At 39.7% G+C, this 20,712-nt stretch overlaps 1 protein-coding gene across 11 annotated transcripts in view; it reads right to left on the bottom strand.

Annotated features, from left to right (window-relative positions):
- Positions 1-12,179, bottom strand: part of PPFIBP2 (PPFIB scaffold protein 2) — a 133,830-nt gene extending 121,651 nt beyond the window's left edge. For 4 of the 11 annotated variants that reach the window (XM_034417140.3, XM_087878411.1, XM_087878416.1 and 1 more), the window contains exon 1: positions 11,737-12,012. The gene's annotated coding sequence lies outside the window, so the exon portion shown is untranslated. Of the gene's footprint in view, positions 1-11,736 lie in introns of all 11 variants that reach the window. The other 7 variants (XM_087878384.1, XM_087878426.1, XM_087878440.1 and 4 more) reach the window with 3 other exon arrangements.
- Positions 12,180-20,712: the final 8,533 nt, after the last annotated feature.

The raw sequence follows: 20,712 nt of genomic DNA, 5'->3' as shown, positions 1-20,712 counted from the left end.
ATCCATACAAGTGTAACTATAACCAAATAACCAGATTAAATTTTGTTGATTTGTTTTTTTAAATGGAGCCAGATAGCTTTTTTCTACCACTTTGATTTATTTTTCATTTAGCGCTGTTCACATTGATGTATAAAATCTTTTGTGGTTATACAAGCCTACCACAATATAAAGCACTCAAACATGATTCTGGAAAAGGAGCTATGACTATCATGGCATCACTATGGAGAGGAAGTATGGAAAACCAGAGAAAGAATGATCCCGAACCTCACAGGGACCCCTTTTCTTTCCTAAAGTGGCAGGGGAGGGAATGAACTAAAAAGTTTCCCAACATAGAGGACAAGAGACAGGCTCCCTTTTGCCCTCCAGGACACTGGTCAAGGAGGAGGAGAAAGAGAATTAAGATACACAAGGATAGGCTACCCATAGTCAATTGACTTTTTGTCCATTCCCAGCCTTTTTGACTATAGGAGCTTCCTCTTTCAATTCTTTAGGGATTTTCAAAACTGCATAGATTGATAAAACATTTATTATCAGGTTGCAGTTGGGATATTCAACATGATCCACAGTTATTAATCAAAAGACTAGAATTCAACAGGTCATCATAAGGTTGCATTTGGAATATTCAACAGGATCACAGCATTTATTAAAAGGCTGGAAAAACCTGCTTCTCTAGAACAGGGATCCAGCTTCTGGGGACAACCATAGGAACTGTTAAGATGGAGGGAGCCCTGGTGGTGCAGTTAGAATGCAGTATTGCAGGCTAACTCTGCCCACAGTCAGGAGTTTGATTCTGAATGGCTCAAGGTTGACTCAGCCTTCTATCCTTCTGAGGTCGGTAAAATGAGGATCCAGATTGTTTGGGACAATGTGCTGACATTTGTAAACCCCTTAGAGAGGGCTATAAAGCACTATGAACTGGTATATAAGTCTAAGTGCTATTGATTACTTAACTTGACCTCCTTGTGCTTAGCACTTGAATGGCTGAACTTAAGCAGTTATGTTACTGCCAGCAGGGTGCCTGGCGATGCATAGCATTCAGATTTGGACCTTATCCTATCTCAAGCATGTTTATTCATGACAAATAAAATATTTTCTTTCTAAAGGAAAGTGTTAAGTCTTGCCTCATATAATACTCCGTTTTCAAATCAATCCATCTCGCCCCCAAATATCCAAAACTGTTTGTCAGCGTTCCAGAAAAAAAACCCAACTCCAAGTAAAAACTCTGAAGCAAGCATTTTTCAAAGTTCTATTTACTAGAATAGGTAAACTGGCACATCTGGGAAAACCCGAATCTGAGAGGTCCGGGTTTTCCCTCAGTAAATCAAAACCCTCAAAACCATCCCCTCACTCCTCAGTTGATCACATGCTCCAATCACCATCCGTCCCATCTCGAGACAGCACTCTGACCACTCCTTCTCCAGATGCAGGATCGGCCTGACCTTGACCGACAGGAAGAATGCTATTATATCTAAAGCCAACCTCTCTACTAAATCCCCCCTCCTACTTTCCCACACATGAGAAGGTGGCAGCATGGAAGCTTCCGGCCTAATATGGCTTCCAAAGCTAACACTGTTATCAATAAGCATTTAGTCACTTTGCCTTGATTGCCCTAGAAGGAGGAGAATGAGAAGGTTCTTATGCTGAGATTAAGTTTTTAAAATCTAGTCACAAACTCTTAAATAATGTAACTTAAGTCGTATTTTCAGATATGTCAGATTTTTAAAAAGTGTAATTAGCATGAGATCAATGCAAAAGTTTCACTGTTCCCCTGAACTAGTTAAAACTGTGTAAGAGATAGCAAAATTCTGTGCCTTGAATTGCAAGTAGTGTCCAAAAGGGCAGGATAAGAAACAATGGATGGAAACTAATCAAGAAGAGAAGCAACCTAGAACTAAAGAGAAATTTCCTAACAGTGAGGACAATTAACCAGGGGAACAGCTTGCCTTCAGAAGTTGTGGATGCTCCATCACTGGAGGTTTTTAAGAAGAATCTAGACAGTCATTTGTCTGAAATGGTATAGGATCACCTGCTTGAGCAGGGGGTTGGACTAGAAGACCTTCAAGGTCCCTTCCAACTCTGTTTGTCTGTTAACTTTCTGATGCTAATTAAGGAAAGGATACAATGTATTCTGTTTTTAATGTGAACATATTCAAAGATTTATCTTCATTTTTCAGAAGCATGCTAAATATCTTAAAAACCCTCACACGCTATATATTTAATTTTTAAAAACCTTTTCAAATCCTTGAAAATTAGGAATGGGAAAGAACTAGCAAAACTTAAAGATAGCCTACAAAATAGAAGATATAAAATCTCAAATATATATAAAAAAATTATGCTAGGCATATGATGAACAAACATTTAAACTACAGTCATTGAAATGATATAAATACAGATCGTCATTTCATTTTAAAAGCATCTACCTGCTCAGGAATTTATTTGACAAGCAGAGCAGTATGTTTTAGTCACAACTAAATACTTAATCATACTGTTTCACGCGTTCATGAAATTTTATCATTTCTGGCAATTTGGCCAGAAACGATAAACTATATAATACTGGTAAGTGTAATTCATATATACACTGCTCAAAAAAATAAAGGGAACACAAGCAGAAGACATCTGAGATCTGAATGAATGAAATAGCCTTATTAAATACTTCGTTCGTTACATACAGTAGTTTTGTGTTCCCTTTAGTTGTTTGACTAGTGTATAAACTACTGTATGTAAAGAACAAAGTATTTAATAAGGCTATTTCATTCATTCAGATCTCGGATAGCTTCTGCTTGTGTTCCCTTTATTTTTTTGAGCAGTATATTTTATAACACATTTTCTGTTTAGGAAACAGTGTTGTGAATAACTCAAAAGCTTCTCTCTGAGCTGGAATGTTGCAGATCTATCAGGATTGCCATTTCCAGATTTCCTTATCAATATCTCTAGAGCAGGGGCCCACAGGCCAGATAGCGCCTTCGTAGGCCACACCCATCCTGGCTCCCAGGGATGGGAAAAACAATCCCAATATGTCACGATACGGCCCGCAATGCACTCAAGTTTGACACCCCTGCTCTAGAGAATAGGCTAGAACAGTAATTTACCACATTGCACAGGAAATCTACAGATGACCATGCATGCTTACTTGCACCCAGGTTCCATCCAGAACTCACCATCGAATCTATTGTCTGTAGCAAGGGTCTCCAAACTTGGCAACTTTAAGACTTATTACTTAGCCAGCATGTCAGTCCATAAGTCTTAAAGATGCTGAGTTTGGAGCCCCCTGGTCTAAAGGCAGGCTCTATGTTCAATTGGTAGAATTAAACCAGGCGTTCAAGAAATTGAACTATCCTACCCAACATCAAGCCAATCAATAGGGCCAGACTGATTCCAAGGAAGAGGTACCAAAAGACAGACCACTGGAACAAAACAAACAGAACACTGCTGAGTGTCATCTATAGTCCATAGCTCAAAGCCCTCAAGCACATTATTAATAAGATGCAGTCCATGCTGGATTGTGGCACTGCATTTTCTCAGGCACTGGTTGGAAGGCTCATACTTGCATACAGACAATCACCCAGGCTGAAGCAGATTCTCACAAACAACAAGCAACAACAGGACAATGAGACTAACACAAGCAATAATAATATATTGAATAATATATAACATGAAAAGAGTCTTCACATCAAGCTTAACTTTACATCCCTCTACCTTCCCTTTCCTGATTTTTCTTCCAGTGCTAGAAGACCTTGCAAATGTATGATTTTTCACAAAAAGAGGATTTGTTCCAGCTTCTTGGTCATTTGTTCCAACTCTTGAACATTTTTAAAGCTTGTCCCTCTTTTTCTCCCTTTGACATTTAGTCAATTTGCATTCCTTATTTTTATATGAATCTGGCTGTGAAAGGATATTATCAGATAGTGTATTCCATTACATCATAGGCAAGGAACATAAGTTGTCCATTGGCAGGACCGTTCTCTATCTATCCTGTTTATTTTGCAAGGAAAGCACACAATCAAAGCAGTTATATTCCGTTTGGCACATGACATTTATTAGTTTGAGTTATATCCTGCCTTTTGTTCAGGATCTCAGGTCCAATATGTAGTGCTGCCTGCTCTCAATACCATCCCTGTGAGATGCTGGGGCAGAGAAAGAATGGCTGGCCCTGTGGCTTAGGGAGGACTTGAACCCGGCTCTTCTCCGTGCTGGTCCAACACCTAAATCGCTACACTATACTACAGGTAGTCCTCAACTTATGACCACAATTGAGCCCAAAATTTCTGTTGTTAAGTGAGTTTTGCCCCATTTTTCTTGCCACAATTGTTAAGTGAGTCACTGCAGTTGATAAATTAGTAATATGGTTGTTAAGTGAATCTGGCTTCCCCATTGATTTTACTTGTCAAAAAGTTGCAAAAGACTGTCATGCGACCTTGGGACACAGCAACAGTCATAAATATGAACCAGTTGCCCAAACATCTGAATTTTAATCACATGATCATGGGGATGCTACAAAGGTTGTTAAGTGTGAAAAATGGTCACAAGTCACTTTTTTCAGTGTGTTGTAACTTTGAACGGTCACTAAATGAACTGTTGTAAGTTGAGGACTACCTGTACTTTATTACATTCAACACTAGTTATAATATTACAAGGGTTACAATTTTATCATTTTAACATTGCTTAAATGCTAATTATATTTAAAGTTGTCCACCACCTGGATGTATGTGTGTAACAGTCTTTTTACAAATATGTTAAATAATAATGAATAAAGTTAAAACATTGACTAGCTGGATGAAACTAGTTATTTGATGAAGAATAGGAAGAGCTGATTTTCAATTCAGTTTTTCTGCATAAACTGAAATCTTATTACTTGTAACTTCAAGGATCCTCTATAATAGTAAACCTTATATTTGGGGTGTTATCCCCAAATACCCCAATTTTAGTTCATGCCCTCTGCAGGATGCAGCTTTTTGTGCCACCGAGATAGTAAAATATGAACAGCTGCCATTGTTCCAAGAGATTTTACACCATGAAACAAAGAACTCATTTTTCAGTGAACTCCAGATGTAGTATTTGCCTCTCTTCCTGACCACTGTCTTAGAATAATGCACTGGCAGTCTCTTTGGAAATATAATAATTAAATTATAATCCACAATATCAATTAGCAGGATACTGAAGAGCTTGTCTGGAGAACAGCAGATTGATGTTTCAATTACCCAACTTCTCATTCAGTTTTGTTATAAAAAGGACAGATATGCAACCAGAGGCAATGTTCACAAATCATTCATGTTTTGCTTCATTCCAAAGTTTGATTGACACTTTAGTTCCCTTGGACTCAAACTTGCATTTTGAGCTGTTTGAAATGTCTGAATGGCCAGCACTGGGGAAAAGACACACATCTTTTGGAATTGTCCTCTTACTGAGTCTTCCCCTTAAAGATCAGGAAGTTTGACCCATAACCTGCATCTGACCTGAAAATTTGTGCCAAAACCCCTCTGAACTACCACTCAAGGTGGGGGGGGGCAATCTTCAGAGGTATTTTTTTTCTTTTTTCAGAAGTAAAGTTCAAAACAAGTGTGTTAAGATTTAAAGAATAGTAACAATAACAGGATTTAGATACCTGGTCAAATTGGCTTCTTGTATTTTTAGACTCAAGTACAGAAAAACAAACATTAGTAAAAAAAATGTTACTATGTATTATAAAATCTTACCAATTCTACTCAATGCTCTGCCTATGAATAATAAATTCATTCTAGACATTGATATAGCCCCCCAAAATCCCAAGAAAGAATAAGAGAGAGAATTATCTTTGGAAAAAAACACAGATTTATAATGGTACATATAAGTCTCATTTGAAAAAATGGGGAAATAAACAAAGTGCCTAATAAAAACTTTGCATATCAGGAGGAAAAATTGAATGGTTATCTGGTAGACCCTGTTTGTATAAGTAGGAAGTAATTTTATTAACACTACATAAGGAGTCAGATGATAGATTCTATATTCATGACATAATACAACCACCAATTAGTTATCTGACCTAAAGCCAATAAAAGCCAATAACATTAAGTAACTTCGAATAAGTTCTAACTTCGAATAAGCAACTAGTTTATTATAACAGCTGCATGTTTCTTTATGGAAATATGCATATGGCCAGAGTTCAGTGATCATATCTAGATACAACACCACTGGTTGCATCTGAACAATTCAGAATAAGTGAAGAAACAGAAAAGGCCACTCCTTTCATTATTCTACTGGACTTTATTATAGTTTGCTAAAATCACCAAATAACCCTTCTATATATACCTGTAGAGTATCATAACAGCTCTATTAAAATCATTACTATTGCTAGAAAACCACAATTTTATTTGTAAACAAATCTCAAACATTGAGAAGTTTAGATTCAAGTAAACATGGATTGAGTAAGAGAATAATTAAAATAGAAAACACATTTTAAAAATACATCAGCTTTATGAACTTTGAAGAATGCTTCCCAAAAATGAGATTCTCAAATATTTTTTTATCCTGCAGAAGCCAGACTTCCCTGTCAAATTTAATTCATGCCCCAAACCTCTAGCCTTTGCCTAAAAAACTAGTCACACTTTAGGCATAATTATCAGAATCAGTTTTAAATATATTATATGAAACAGAAAAGTTGTTTGTTAGGTCCAGTATTATGCAAGGCACTTAAACCCTTTAAAAAATTGCAAAAAAACAACTAGTCCACAAAGATTTAAAAAAAACTCCCCTCTCCCCTTCTGTCTGAAATCTCAGAGATAGCCTAGAAAAGACCCTACAGTTTTCTTGGTGAGGTTTTTCAGAAGTGATATTCCATTGCCTACTTCCTAGGGCTGAGAGAATGTGACTGGCTCATGGTCACCCAGATGGCTTTGTACCCAAGGAGAGACTAGAACTCAATTTCCTGGTTTCTAAATTGATACTTTAACTACACCAAACTGGCTCTCAAATATATTCCATTTACTCTTGGGAACCACGTCATGTTTAGTCTGGTGACCGCTCCACTAAATTCAGGCAGAATTATTTGTGATGAAAACATCCACAAATCTGGGGTATTTGTTCAATTTATAGATAGCTCAAGAACATACAAGAGAAACAAGATCTAGTTGAATTAAAACTGTTTCATAACTTTGCTTTATGAGTCCCAAGCAAAGGAGAGATATTGCTGAATTCTGGGTCTGGAAGTGAACTTGGACATCTTCTAATCTAGCCCTCTACCCAGTGCAGGAATCCTCCTAAAATCCTGAATGGCAATCCAATCTTGAGCCTTGGTGGCGCAGCAGACTAAAAGTGCTGTTAAGTAACACCAGATGCCTGCAATTACTGCATGTTCAAATCTCACCAGGCTCAAGGTTGACTCAGCCTTCCATCCTTTCGAGTTAGGTAAAATCAGGACCCGGATTGTGGGGGCAATAAGCTGACTTTGTATAAAAAAGAACACCACTGGGGTGGGCGTGGGGGGGTGGGGGCGAAAGCCCTACTAAGCAGGTATATACAAAAAAGTATGAAGACTATTTCTTAACGCATTGTAAGCTGCCCCAAGTCTCCGGAGAAGGGCGGCATATAAATCAAATCAATCAATCAATCAATCAATCAATCAATCAATCTTTTCTTGAAAACTGCCAGTGATGGAGTATCCACAACTCCAAGGAGGCAGGGCACTCCACTGCTTAATAGATCTCTGAGTCAGGAAATTCCACATTTCAAATTTGGATATCTCTCATTGTAAAAGCTTCCGTCTACAGGTTCTTGTCCTACCCTCAGGTGCTCTGGATAATAAATCCACATCCTTTCCCCTTTGGCATGACTTCTTGTATTGGAAGAATACAAGATGTATCTTATCTCCCCTTAGCCTTCTTTTCTTCAGGCTAAACATATCAAGTCCCTTTCAATATCCTAGGATATTTATTAAAGATTCAAGAGCTCGAGTAGATGGCATTCAGCTGATGAATCCATTCCAATCTAGCAGAGGCTAATTCAGTTTATAGCTCCTAAAGTGATGAACTTGTAAGTAGTGTTTCTGGTGGTGTGGCCATTCTGAATTATTTAACATAGTCTATAGTTATACATTCTGTAACAGTTTTAATAGACTCACTAATCAGGTTCAGCCATGATTTAACCATATCAAAACTAACTAAACCAACCACCCCTCCAAACAAACATGTTTTACAAATCACAACAGGTGGATTCACATAATACTGTAAACCAAAATGAAATAACCCATTTTAGTGGGTTTGTGATTTTAATGTTTTTAATGCTTTAATATCTTTATGCTGTAAGCCTCCCAGAGTCATTGGAAATGATGGGAAATAAATTAATAAATAAATGAATAAATGAATGAATGAATGAATGAATAAATAAGACTCCACAGAAATCCCATTACTAGCATACAATGCAATTTTCCTGTATAAATGCTGAAGAATTGAAACCTTAAGCAACATTTCACTGGGGTTAAGTTGTGGACTGAAGTCTTGACTAATTTTAATAAGCATGAATGCATGAGTTGAATACATAAAATGAATACAATTAAAGGGAACATTAGGACAGGGACGGTAGGCACGCTGGTGCTCTTATGCATGCCCCCTAATTAATTAATTAATGATTATTCCTGAGTTCCAGCTATTTATTTGGAAGAAGATTTCAATCATTTTAGCTGGAGATGAAATTTAAGCTAACATACAACAGAATTCCAGCTGCAAAATTTAAAAATATTTATCTCAATGAACAGAATGAGGGAACTTATTCTGAAAACAGAAAAAAAAATGCATTAAAACCACAGAATTAGATTGCAACTTATCTACCACCACCAGCAAAACATTTGTGCACATTGAATAAATGTGTATGAGAAAAGAAGCAAAGTCACTTTAGTGATCCATGCATTTAAATGAATTGATACAGCTTAACTGTATAATTGTGTGCATTATTTTGAGAGTTTTGTTTCTTCCAGTTCCTTGATCATATTAACTGGTCCAGTCAGGGAAGGCATATAAAAACCAGCAGAGCTTTGATCACACAGTTGGGGCCACCATCTTAATTTTTTTTAACCATACTCTGAAGACACACCTGGGTTATATATGCATGAATTTATAAGCCCACCAAATTTATTGGTACCATCAACAGAATGAAACAGAAGAGAGGCACAACCATTCCACCTTCTTCTTCTTCCTTATCTGTTCAGTGAAAAAATACAAATATCTTATGTAAAGAATGATCCAGAAAGACTCTGAACATGCCTAGAATGTCCCTCCATTCCCTACTACTATCACCAAACACTTAAAAAAATGTTTGGCTCCAAAGGCAAGGATTTGGCTGTGCTCAATTGCAAGAAAATAAAATAGCCTGACCTGAATAGAACCTACGTTTTGTATCCAAGACATTGCTGCACAGTAAACACTTTTTTTTGGTACATGTAATGGTTGCTCTGTGGTCACACATTAATGAATAAAGTACACTATCAACTGCATTCCTAATGTGATCCACTGCCATACTCCAGTGGCCAGTGTTGTTATTATGAGAAATAAATGGATGATTTTGTAACCTTGTGCGTGCTTTTATCGTTTGCATTTTATACCACAAACTCAGGTCCCATGCAAAATATTGCGTCTGGGAAAAAAAATAACACGGGCAAAGTTGTTTCAGTTTACTTTTTCAAAAAGAAGGTTGCAGAACTATACTGAACATCTGACCTTTATCCCCAAAAGCTGACAACCGTCATCGAAAGATAGCAAAAGAACACCAGCCAAATGCCAGACGTGAAAAAACATCTTTTTTAAAAAAAACATGATCATGTTATTTAGGGTTTTTTCGACCAATATACAATTTCTGTCTGAAAATAGCTGTGTCTGTACATATTACAGGTAACCGCAATTTACATTTCATTTACTGGCCATTTAAAGTTACAACAGAACTGAAAAAAGTGACTTATGACCATTTTTCACATTTATGATCTTTGCAGCATCCCCGTGGCCACGTGATTTACATTCGGATGTCTGACAACTGACTCACATTTATGACGGTTGCAGTGTCCAGAAGGCATGTGATCACCTTTTGCAACCTTCTGACAAGGAAAGTCAATGGGGAAGCCAGATTCACTTAACAACCTGGTTACTAACTTAAGAACTGCAGTGATTCACTTAACAAATGTGGCAAGTAAAGCCGTGAAATGGGGCAAAACTCAGTTAACAAATTTCTCACTTAGCAACATAATTTCTTGGCTCAGTTATGGTCATAAGTCGAGGACTACCTGTAGCTTGCTAACCCCTACTTTACTGAATCATATTTTGAATTAACGAACTGACTGTGTTCGGGCAAGACACTAACCTACAAACTACTCCTTATTTATTTCATTGTTATTATTTATTAAGTTTATTATTTTAATTTTATGTTGAATGAATCCACGCCATGTGAAAGACCAGAAAGAATTATGGTACTACTATAAAGGTAAAGGTTCCCCTCACATATATGTGCTGGTTGTTCCCGACGCTAGGGGGAGCTGGTGCTCATCTTCATTTCAAAGCCGAAGAGCCAGCACTGTCCGAAAACGTCTCCGTGGTCATGTGGCTGGCATGACTAAACACCAAAGGTGCACGGAACGCTGTTACCTTCCCACCAAAGGTGGTCCCTATTTTTCTAATTGCATTTTTTACATGGTTTCAAACTGCTAGGCTGGCAGAAACTGGGACCAGTAACGGAAGCTCACTCCATTACGCGGCACTAGGGATTCGAACCGCCGAACTGCCGACCTTTCTGATCGACAAGCTCAGTGTCTTTGCCACTGAGCCACCACATCCCTTGGTTCTGTTATACAGTATACAGGTATACAGGAAGCTTATAGCTCAAGTGTTTTAGGGTTACAACAGCTGCAACAACAATAAAAAACACACAATCAATGAAGTCTTTTTGATAATGTCATGGGAAGAGGCTGGACAACACAATGGTATTACATCCAATGACCACATCAATAAATAATAAAATTGATGCCTCTCATTTCAGCCTCTAAGCTGCGATAACCACCAAGATATGCAGAGAAGGCCAACTACACACACACACACATAAATCAACTAAGGATCGGGATACCTGCTTGGGACTCTTATTTCCCAATAAGTATGCCCAGAATTTGCAATCCTATTTCTTCAGCGGAGAAAAATCTCACTAAAAGCAGTGGGATTTCCACTCTACTGTATATACCTTTACCATGCCTTTAAATCCGGGGGGGGGGGAGTTATTCAAAACACTCACTAGACAGCAGCCCCCCCTCCCCCCTTCCCATCTTTAACAGGTGAAGGGAGTTTTCACACAGCTTTTGCTTCTAATTTAATACCGTGAACACCACAGCTCCGGAATACTATTCCGAAATTTTTCTTATCCAGTTTGCAAAAGGTAGGCTGGGAAAAATATAACCCTCAAAAAAAAAAAAACAAACGGGGGACGGGACGCTCACATAAAGAGTTACCTTCGGCGGCCCGACCTTTTAATGAGAGAGAGAGAGAGAGAGAGAGAATGAGAACCGACTTCCATTCACCGAAAACAGCGGAGCGCCAAAGGAACTACTTCGGAACGACGGTGGAGAAAAAGTAGCAAAAAAATAAAAGGACTTGCCGGCCAGCGCACGGGAGCGAAACGCTCGCCTGGGCAAGAGCTGTTCGTGCGCCTGGTCAAGGAAGGGCTGCCCGCGCTTCTTTCAGCCTTTTTTTTTTTTTTTTTTTTTTTGCAACGGCGACAGGTACGGAGTGGACTCACCTTGCCCTCCTCCGGCGTCTTTTCCAGGCGGAAGAACTTGGCTTTGCCCCGCGCAAAGGTCGGGTGATCGGACGGTCAACTCTTCGCCTCTCCGCGAGCGCCCCTTTCCCACTCCTGCCTATCTCTTAAGCGGAGTTCCCCACGCCGCTTAAGCCGCGGCGGCCATTGGCTCTGGAGACAGGACCGGCAGGCAGCTATTGTTCCCACGTGACTCCAAGCCGAGTCAGGAGGGGAGTGTGAAGCTGGGGGGGTCGAAACGACGCGGCTTTTAACGCCGGCGCGGGAAAGGATCGGGCTCTTCTTTGGCGCGCGCGGCTGGACGGCGGATCCGGGACACTTTATTTGCAAAGGAAGGAAAATTATTGATCCTGCAGTATCCGGGGGTGGGGAGGGGGCTGTGGGATGTCCCACAAGTAGTTCGTTTCCCTCCGTCCGTCCCTCCCTTCCAGTAAGCGCCCGTCGTTTACGAACCACCTGAAGTTGATCCGAACTTTGATATCGTTTCGGTCATAGGTAATATACACAAAGAAGTTGATTTGACATTAAATGTATAAATAATATGTATATAATGTATATATTACATGAAGTGTTAATCCAATGGATACAAAAACGACACTGGCTGTTTGACTATGTACTAGAGTTATGGAAAAGTTACGGAAAAATAAAAATTATTTCAAATAGAATCTTCATAGACGGGGCGGGGGGGGGAGGATCCCTTTTTAGGAGCGTGTCTCTGGTGGAAGAAGCGCCCGCTGGTGGAAAAAAAAAGTCTGCACCTTTTAGAATAGTTGGAAATAAAAAGTCTCAATTCCAAGTATAAAATTCATCTATCTGTTTGTGGAGATTTTCAGTCATCCAGGTCAGGGGTCTCCAACCTTGGCAACTTTAAACCTGGAGGACTTCAACTCCCAGAATTCCCCAGGCAGCTTTGGGGATTCCCCAGGCAAAGCTAGGGAATTCTGGGAGTTGAAGTCCTCCAGGTTTAAAGTTGCCAAGGTTGGAGACCCCTGATCCAGGTCATGGCTGTCCCAAAGGTGCCTCTCCCCCCCAAGAGCCGACTGGACTTTCTGGTTTTTCTTTGAAGACGTTTCGCTTTCTCATCCAAGAAGCTTCTCCGGCTCTGACTGGATAGTGGGGAATGGAAGGATCAATTGAGTTTTTTTAAAAAAAGGGTTATATAAGAGGAAAAGGAAGGAAGAATATCGTATTAGACTCTTAGGATAGAACTAGGGCCAGGTTGATGTAGGGCTCAGTCTAGAAACCAGGAGACTTGTGAGTTCTAGTCTTGCTTTCGGCATGAAAGACTACTGGATGACTTCGGGCCAGTCACTCTCTCTCAGCCCATCACAGGGATCCTTGCTGTGGAGAAAATGGGGGTGGGGATGGGGTTGGGGGTAAGGAATTAAGGTAGTCCTCAATTTAAAGCAGTTTGCTTAGTGACCATTCGATGTTACAATGGCACCGAAAGAAGTGACTTATGACCGTTTTTCACACTTATGACCATTGCAACATTCCCCATAGTCACATGATTTATATTTGGATGCTTGACAACCGACTCACATTTATGATGGTTGCAGTGTCCCAGGGATCACCTTTTGCAGCCTTCTGACAAGCAAAATCAACGGGGAAGCCAGATTCACTTAACAACCATGGTAGCAATTTAACAGCTGCAGTGATTCACTTAACAACTGTGGCAAGAATGGTGGTAAAATGGGGCAAAGCTCGCTTAACAAATTTCTCACTTAAGAACATAAATTTTGGGCTAAATTTTGGGTCCTAAGTTGAGGACTACCTGTATTAGGTATGTTTGCGGCCTTGAATTATTTATAAAAATAATAAAGGCAAGATTTTTTAAAAAATCTAAATAAAAACCTTATTCAGCTTACTTGCTATTCCCCCATCTCATAATGTCTAGGGATGACAGGCTACAATTCCCATTGGCTCCATCTAACATTATAGGTTGTTCTTGACTTGCGACCACAATTGGGACCAGAACATCTTTCCCTAAGTGATGTGGTCATTAAGTGAGTTGTGACTTTTTTTTACCATGGTCGTTAAATAAACCCAGCTTCTCCCATTGACTCTGTTTGTCAGAAGTCTGCTGGGGAAGTTGCTGATGGCAATCATGCGTTCACAATTGGGCAAAGACTGATCGTAAGTCACATTTTTCAGCACCATTGTAACTTTGAACAGTCACTGAACAAATGGTCATAAGTCAAGGACTACTTGTAACAAACGTAAGATCTTCACATTACTCTGAAAATTGCTGTGATTTTTTTTCACTACAGAAAAGTGAGAGGAAAAACTGAAGTGAATAGACTTTCCTTTTTTTAGGGGCATTCTGTATGTTGCTGAATTATTCCCCAACAATAACCATTAATGTTTCTCAGGCTTACATCGTGTTGCAACCCATTCATATTTCAGCATAAGTCACACATAAATACATTTTCAAACAACTGTGCTTTACAATTTTGTGTTTAATTGGAAGTAAAACATAATGAACTCAGTAGAATTAATCCAAAGGTTATCTAATCACCTGAACCATGATTATTCCGAAATCACCTGACTGATTTTAGTGAAATTATTCTTTTTCCTAAGTAGTTTAGCTGCAAGTAGTTTCAGCCTTAAAAGCACAGAAATTATTAGAAAAACTCTGGATGTAAATTATGGGCAGGAATCCAAATGGCATTATTCTTCATTTTTAGCATGCTTGCCTTCTCTGTTTTTCTTCTATATTTTATTCCCCAGGGCCCATTTCCATATTTTTTCTTCCAACATTCCGTTGGAAAAAATAAAAAAAGGAAAATATGTATTTTGACTGGGAAGAGCTGTCTGGAGTATCTAAAATCTAATAACCTACTTCTGTGACATTAATCAGATTACATGGGAAAAACCCAACATGTCTATTCACTTAAAGGGAGCATATTTCACTATCATGTATTATAGTCATGTACTAACTTAGATAAATGTATAAGAGAAGTTGCCAGTTCTCTATTATACTGTAGATCTGTCCATTTCTATCTGGTCTTAAAAATCTCAGCTGCTGAAATCTTTAGAATATCAGTTTCAGTGGGGTTTATTTATTGCTCTTATAATTACTGTCTAAGCTTTTGGGAGCCAATCCCTCTCTCTCAGCCCAACTCACCTCAAAGGGTTGTTGTGGGGAAAATGGGAGGAGGAAGGAGGTATGTTTGTGTTATTTATAAAAAAATAAAAGTGGGTTAACAAATAAAGATAAAAATAAATAAATTAAACATGAATGGCAACATTCACCAAGAGTCAGCCAGTTGATAACTTTACCCCAGTTGTTCCACAGGGGAATGAAGAAGATAACCTGAGAATTTCCATGATTCAACATGTTGGAAATTAATTAGGATGGCCCACAGAACTGCAAGAACTGCCCTGGTCAGGAATTTGGTATGTGGTACATCTCAGTTTTTCCTTATTCTGTTCCTTTCCTGGTATATCTTGGCCAGAAGGGTATTTCCCTTAAAAAAATCCTTTTGTAAGCAAATTTTTGAGGTCAACATTGCCTAGCTGAAGAAAAGTATTTTTTGCTGACTAAATGGGATATCTGCTTAAAAAAATAACTCGTACCTCATTATAATCTCCCTGCAGCCAGTACACATATTAGTTAGAATGGTGCTATTAAACTGCGATCCTATGCATATTTTTCTGGGAATAAGTCTCCCACCCCACCCCATTGGTGAGATACTGTTATAAATCTTAGTTCCCACAAAGTATCCAGGGAATTACCTTTCTATGGATATTTTCCTTGGATGTTTCAGGTTCCATACCCATCTATTTTTGATAATGAAAATAGTTGTATGTAATGAAAAAAGTTGTATGTTTGCATGATGCAAAGCAAAGTAAGTAAAGTAAGTAAAAAAGGAATATTAAGACAGGGACGGTAGGCATGCTGGTGCACTTATGCACACCCCTTACAGACCTCTTAGGAATGGGGTGAGCATCAGGTGATTTTCAGGAATGCTTTTTCGGCTCCATAAGGATCCAGCCTATCTGAGGAGTCATCTCACACCAATGGGTTTGACCTATCCCACCCATCTGACACCATGATTTCATGGCCCTGCTATGGTCAGAGTACTACAAGACCTGACATTGACCGGCTGGCACAGGGCTCTAGGATGGGAATCAAAAATCAGAGACTTTCATAGTGAGGAAAAGCTTTGAAGCAGGTTCTGACAGGTTCTGGAGTACAGTCTTCCATATTGCCATTATAGAGACGTAAACCCACCTGGCTAAACTGTGCCATACTTTCCTGTGAATAGAGAATGGGATGGGGCTTTAAGAGGGGAGCTTCAGGAAGAGGGAGGGCCTTTTAGTTAATCTTCATAAGAATGCAACTGGATCTTTGGCCAGAGTTTCTCCTTCTGTTAAGACATAAAACCAAACACAATTTGTCTCATTTTAAACCAGGAATGTCCAGCCTTGGCAACTTCTGGACTTCAACTCCCAGAGTTCCCCCGCCAGCATGTTGTCCATAGGTCTTAAGGTCACCAAGGTTGAACACTTTTGGTTTAAACAATATAAAAACCTTCACTGAAAATGGAAGGATATAATTTTTTGCATCCTCCTGGTCATAACACTGAACAAGGCAAAAGAGGAAGTGCATAATAAACTCAAGGGTTATCCTGATAGCTCAGTGTTGTCTACTCTAACATCATCTACAGCGGTTGCCTGAGATATTCTCAGAACTGAACCTGAGACCTTTGATGTGCAGATCATCTCTAAGAAGTAATATGCCACCTGCCCCAATTTGCCAATAGACAATTGAGTATTAGATTAATTCATTGATTGATCATTCAACACATTTCTTTCCTGACCCAGTCAAAAAGATTCTTGGTGTCTTGACACAGAATACCATAAAGCAATCTGAAACATCAGTGACTCTTCTATTGATACATCAATGAGATTTTAATGGTGGGATGGCGAGAAGGCTTCCTTGATTTCTTTGTGAGGCATCATTGTCAGAACTTCACCTGACCTCTGAGGTCCATCATCAGCATCTCTCTCTGTCTCAGGGTGCACAATGTGCAACTGACATCAACATACCCAAGCACTGGTAAAATAAGACAACAGTTTAGTTCATTCTCTACCATGTCATTTTTGGCTACTGGAGATTAAAGATTCAGCTGTTCATGGACCATGCATTTGTCTTCAGCTGTCTTGATCCCTTGGTTAACCGATCGTGCTGGAAATCCATTCATGTTCACAAAGAATAATTTGTTTCAATTCAGCCCCAGTGCAGACATACGAGTATCACAAAGAAACCTCTGTCTGTGTTTGATGTCAGCCTTTCCCCTGTAACAATGGGGGACATTTAAAACAGAATAAAATCTTCATCTGTCCTCCCCCACTCCCCCCAAAAAATTAAGAAGAAAACTAACCAAGAAATAGCACCACTGAAAAATTCTCTTCTTGATTTTTCTCCCCCAAAATATGTTCCCCTTTCTTTAAATTAAATTAAATCAGATCCTTACTGGGTTTAATTTTCAGAAAAGAAATTACTATCATTGTAAATAGATAAAGGCAGATGTTGGTTCAATGTTTCGGAGTTAAAAGGAATTTTTAACTCATTTTATGCATGATTTTCTTAGCAGTGTATAACAATATTATTTGGATGAGGATACAACTCATGCAAAAAGCCTCTCTCTCTCTCTCTCTCTCTCTCTCTCTCTCTCTCTCTGTGTGTGTGTGTGTGTGTGTGTGTGTGTGTGTGTGTGTGTATGACTCCCTGATTGTGGGAAGGGTTCAGGTAAGTGCTTCTGTATTTCAATGGTTTATCAGAAAGTGGTTCATCTATACAAGCCTTTAAAAAAGAGATTTATCATAGAAGATAATAGTATCTAATTGATCTTGGTGGATCAAAAAGAAACTGTGAAACAGGTTAGATTTAGGTTATATTTAGGTGGGAGACTTGATTATTTTTTGGTTAGATAATATATTTATTTTTTATAGTTTTATTTTTAGGCCACTATGATCAAGAACTGACTTTCAGCATTTCACAATAGAAATAAAAGCCATTTAAACATACAGTCAAATTCCAAACAATAAAACCCAGAAAACTCTGGTGCCAGGCCCAATCTCAGTAGCAATGACGATCAGTTCTCAGGGTCTTGTAGAAAAGTCCAGTTATCGCAGCCTTCTGGGGACAAAAAAGGTAAAGGTTGGGATTTACTGAACTTCAGGAAAGGCTGTTCCATAAAGCAGAGGTTACCTGGTCCTGGAGATACCTGTGCATCAAGTCATTCAGATCTTTATAGACTAAAATCAGCATTTTGAATGGACCTATTGAAAGCTAATAACAAAGAGGTTACATCAGGGGTGAAATCCAGCAGGTTCTGACAGGTTCTGGAGAACTGGCAGCGGAAATTTTGAGTAGTTCGGAGAACTGGCAAATACTACCTCTGGCTGGCCCCAGTGGGGTGGGAATGGAATTTTTGCAGTATCCTTCCCCTGCCACACCCACCAAGCCATGCCCACAGAACCGGTAGTAAAAGAAATTGGATTTCACCACTGCTCTAGACGATGTAATTAAAAGCAACTGTAATTAAGATCGTACTGCCAGAGAAGAAGCTTAAAGAATTGGAAATAAAAAAAGAAAAGTCAAAACACTAGCTAGCTAGAGACTCTATTGTCTCTAATGCTTTTTGATAGAGGCGAGTTGCTTTCCCTAACAGCGATGCAAGATTAAAAAAATATATATAGTGGCTTTCACCCACCTGTGTGCAAGCTGCTACATATTGCACCAACTGCACATCCTGAACAGCTTTCAAAGGCCACCAAACATGAAGCACATTGCAGTAATCTAATCTACAGTCAATCGCAGTGAGAGCTGTACTTGACAGGTCCCCCTGAACCAGATTAAAGCCCCAAATACTGGAACAGTCAAAGTTGAGCAAAAGCTCTACTAGCCATGATCCCTACTTGTAAATTTAGCAGTACCTGTGAGTCCAGATGAATCCCCAGTTATGGGCTTGCTCTTTTGGTGGTTGGAAGTGGCGGTGCTACCCCAATGAGGGATTAAAACCAGAGTAGAGAGAAAACCAGGTGGTTACTGGATCAACAGCTACATACAGGTAGTCATCAAGTTATGGCCATTAATGCCGCCTGCCCATCATGGTCATAATGTGACAGTTGTAAACTAGGTTGGTCATGTGATCGACCTGATTTTACAGCCTTTTTTGCAGTGGTAGTTAAATGAATCTGTGGTCGTTATGTGAATGCTGTGGTCATTAAGCAAACCAATGGTTCATTTTGAGTGCAGTTTTGCTCTAAATTGCAAGTAAATGCAGTTATTTCAGCAAGACCATTGTAAAATGCAACTCAACGTGGTCACATGATCATGGGGGGATAACCATTAGAACTTTGAATTTGAGTCATAAGTATCCCCACCCCCCCATCCCCGGAATACCTGTCGGAACTTTTAATAGTAGCTAAGCAACTGCTCAGAACTTGTCCTCATAGGGTTCACCTTTATTTTGTTTTGTCACACTCAGGCCAGTGGTAGTATTCAGCCAGTTCGGGTGAATCGGTGGTGGCGACCTGTGAGTGGGGTGGGTGGGCCTATCCCCCGCCCCGGTGCTATGCCATCCTATTTAGCCACGTTTTATAAGCTGTGTGCATGCGTGCAAGCTGTGCGCACAAGCAAAGTGCATGTACGGAAGGCCATGCGCATGCACAGAAGGCACACAAGCGAAGCGAGTGGGTGCACTCACATTTTTGGTGTGCGCCGAACTGGCGGTAAAAGTATGTGAAATCCACCTCTGGCTCAGGCACCCAAAGCTTCTAGACACCAAGTCAAGAACTCTAGAGCATCAGGGTAGACATCCAAGAACATAGAATAACAGAGTTAGAAGGGACCTTAGTTGTCTTCCTAATCCAACTTTCTGCTTGAGCAGGAGACCCTATATATTTCAGACAAATTGCTGTTAAGTCTCTTCTTAAAATCCTCCAGTGTTCGGCACCCACAACTTCTGCAGGCAAGCCATTCCACTGGTTGATTGATCTCACTGTTAGGAAATCTCTCTTTAGTTCTAGATTGCTTCTCTCCTTGATTACTTACCATCCATTGTTTCTTGTTTTACCTTTGGGGGCTTTGGAAAATAACTGAAATTCACAACTGAGCCTTTCACCCAAATTTAACAGATAACCTATCTCAGTGGTTTCATGCAGAAATGATGAGGTAGGGGTGAGAGGACTGATCACTGCTATGTTCCACAAGGGATGACCTCTCTGCCCTCTCTCCTGTGTAGATATGTAGTTACCAGACTGAATTCAGCTTGAGGTATGAGCAGTGGTGTGATTCAACCGGTTCGGGCAAACCGATAGTTAAATTGCTGACTGGCCCAGCCCCGCCCGATCCAGGAGTCCCCACACGCCCCATTTTGGCTCCCAGGTAAGTGCAGGGAGGCCTACTAGGCCTGTTTTCACTCCCAGGAGGCTTCAGGGAGGTCTCCTAGGCCCAAAACGGGGCGGGGGAGAAAGTAGTCTACCTCTAAAGCAGGGCTTTCCAACCTTGGTGACTTTAAGACTTGTGGACTTCAGCTCCTAGAATTTTCCCAGCTAGCCATAGGAATTGAAGTTCACAAGTCTTAAGTCCACAAGTGGCCATGGTTGGAGACCCCGAAAAGGACAGAATGTCTTGGGATTGTCCAGAGAACAATTTTTTGCAATTTGCTGTTGGGTTATAAAAGGAGGGCTTTTCACCCCTTCAACAAAAATATTTCTTTAAGAGGGGGCATTCACTTTTTCATGAAAACAGCCACACCCAAGTGCCCTAAACTAATTTGATGTGGTTTCATAATGTGAAATTGCTGAGTGCAAAAACACTTTTAACAAAGGCAAACAGTAAAGTTTTAAGGATATCAGTGGACATGAAACAAAGGCAAGGCTTTGCTGCCACCAAATGGCCATAGGAGGAATGTTTTGTACATAATACAATATGATCTCAAG

Source organism: Pantherophis guttatus, chromosome 1 (genome assembly GCF_059756535.1).
Source record: "Pantherophis guttatus breed Tessera chromosome 1, ASM5975653v1, whole genome shotgun sequence".
In the NCBI taxonomy this organism is placed as follows: domain Eukaryota; kingdom Metazoa; phylum Chordata; class Lepidosauria; order Squamata; family Colubridae; genus Pantherophis; species Pantherophis guttatus.
Note: the sequence above shows the minus strand (reverse complement) of the source record. Positions and strands in the feature narration are given on the sequence as shown.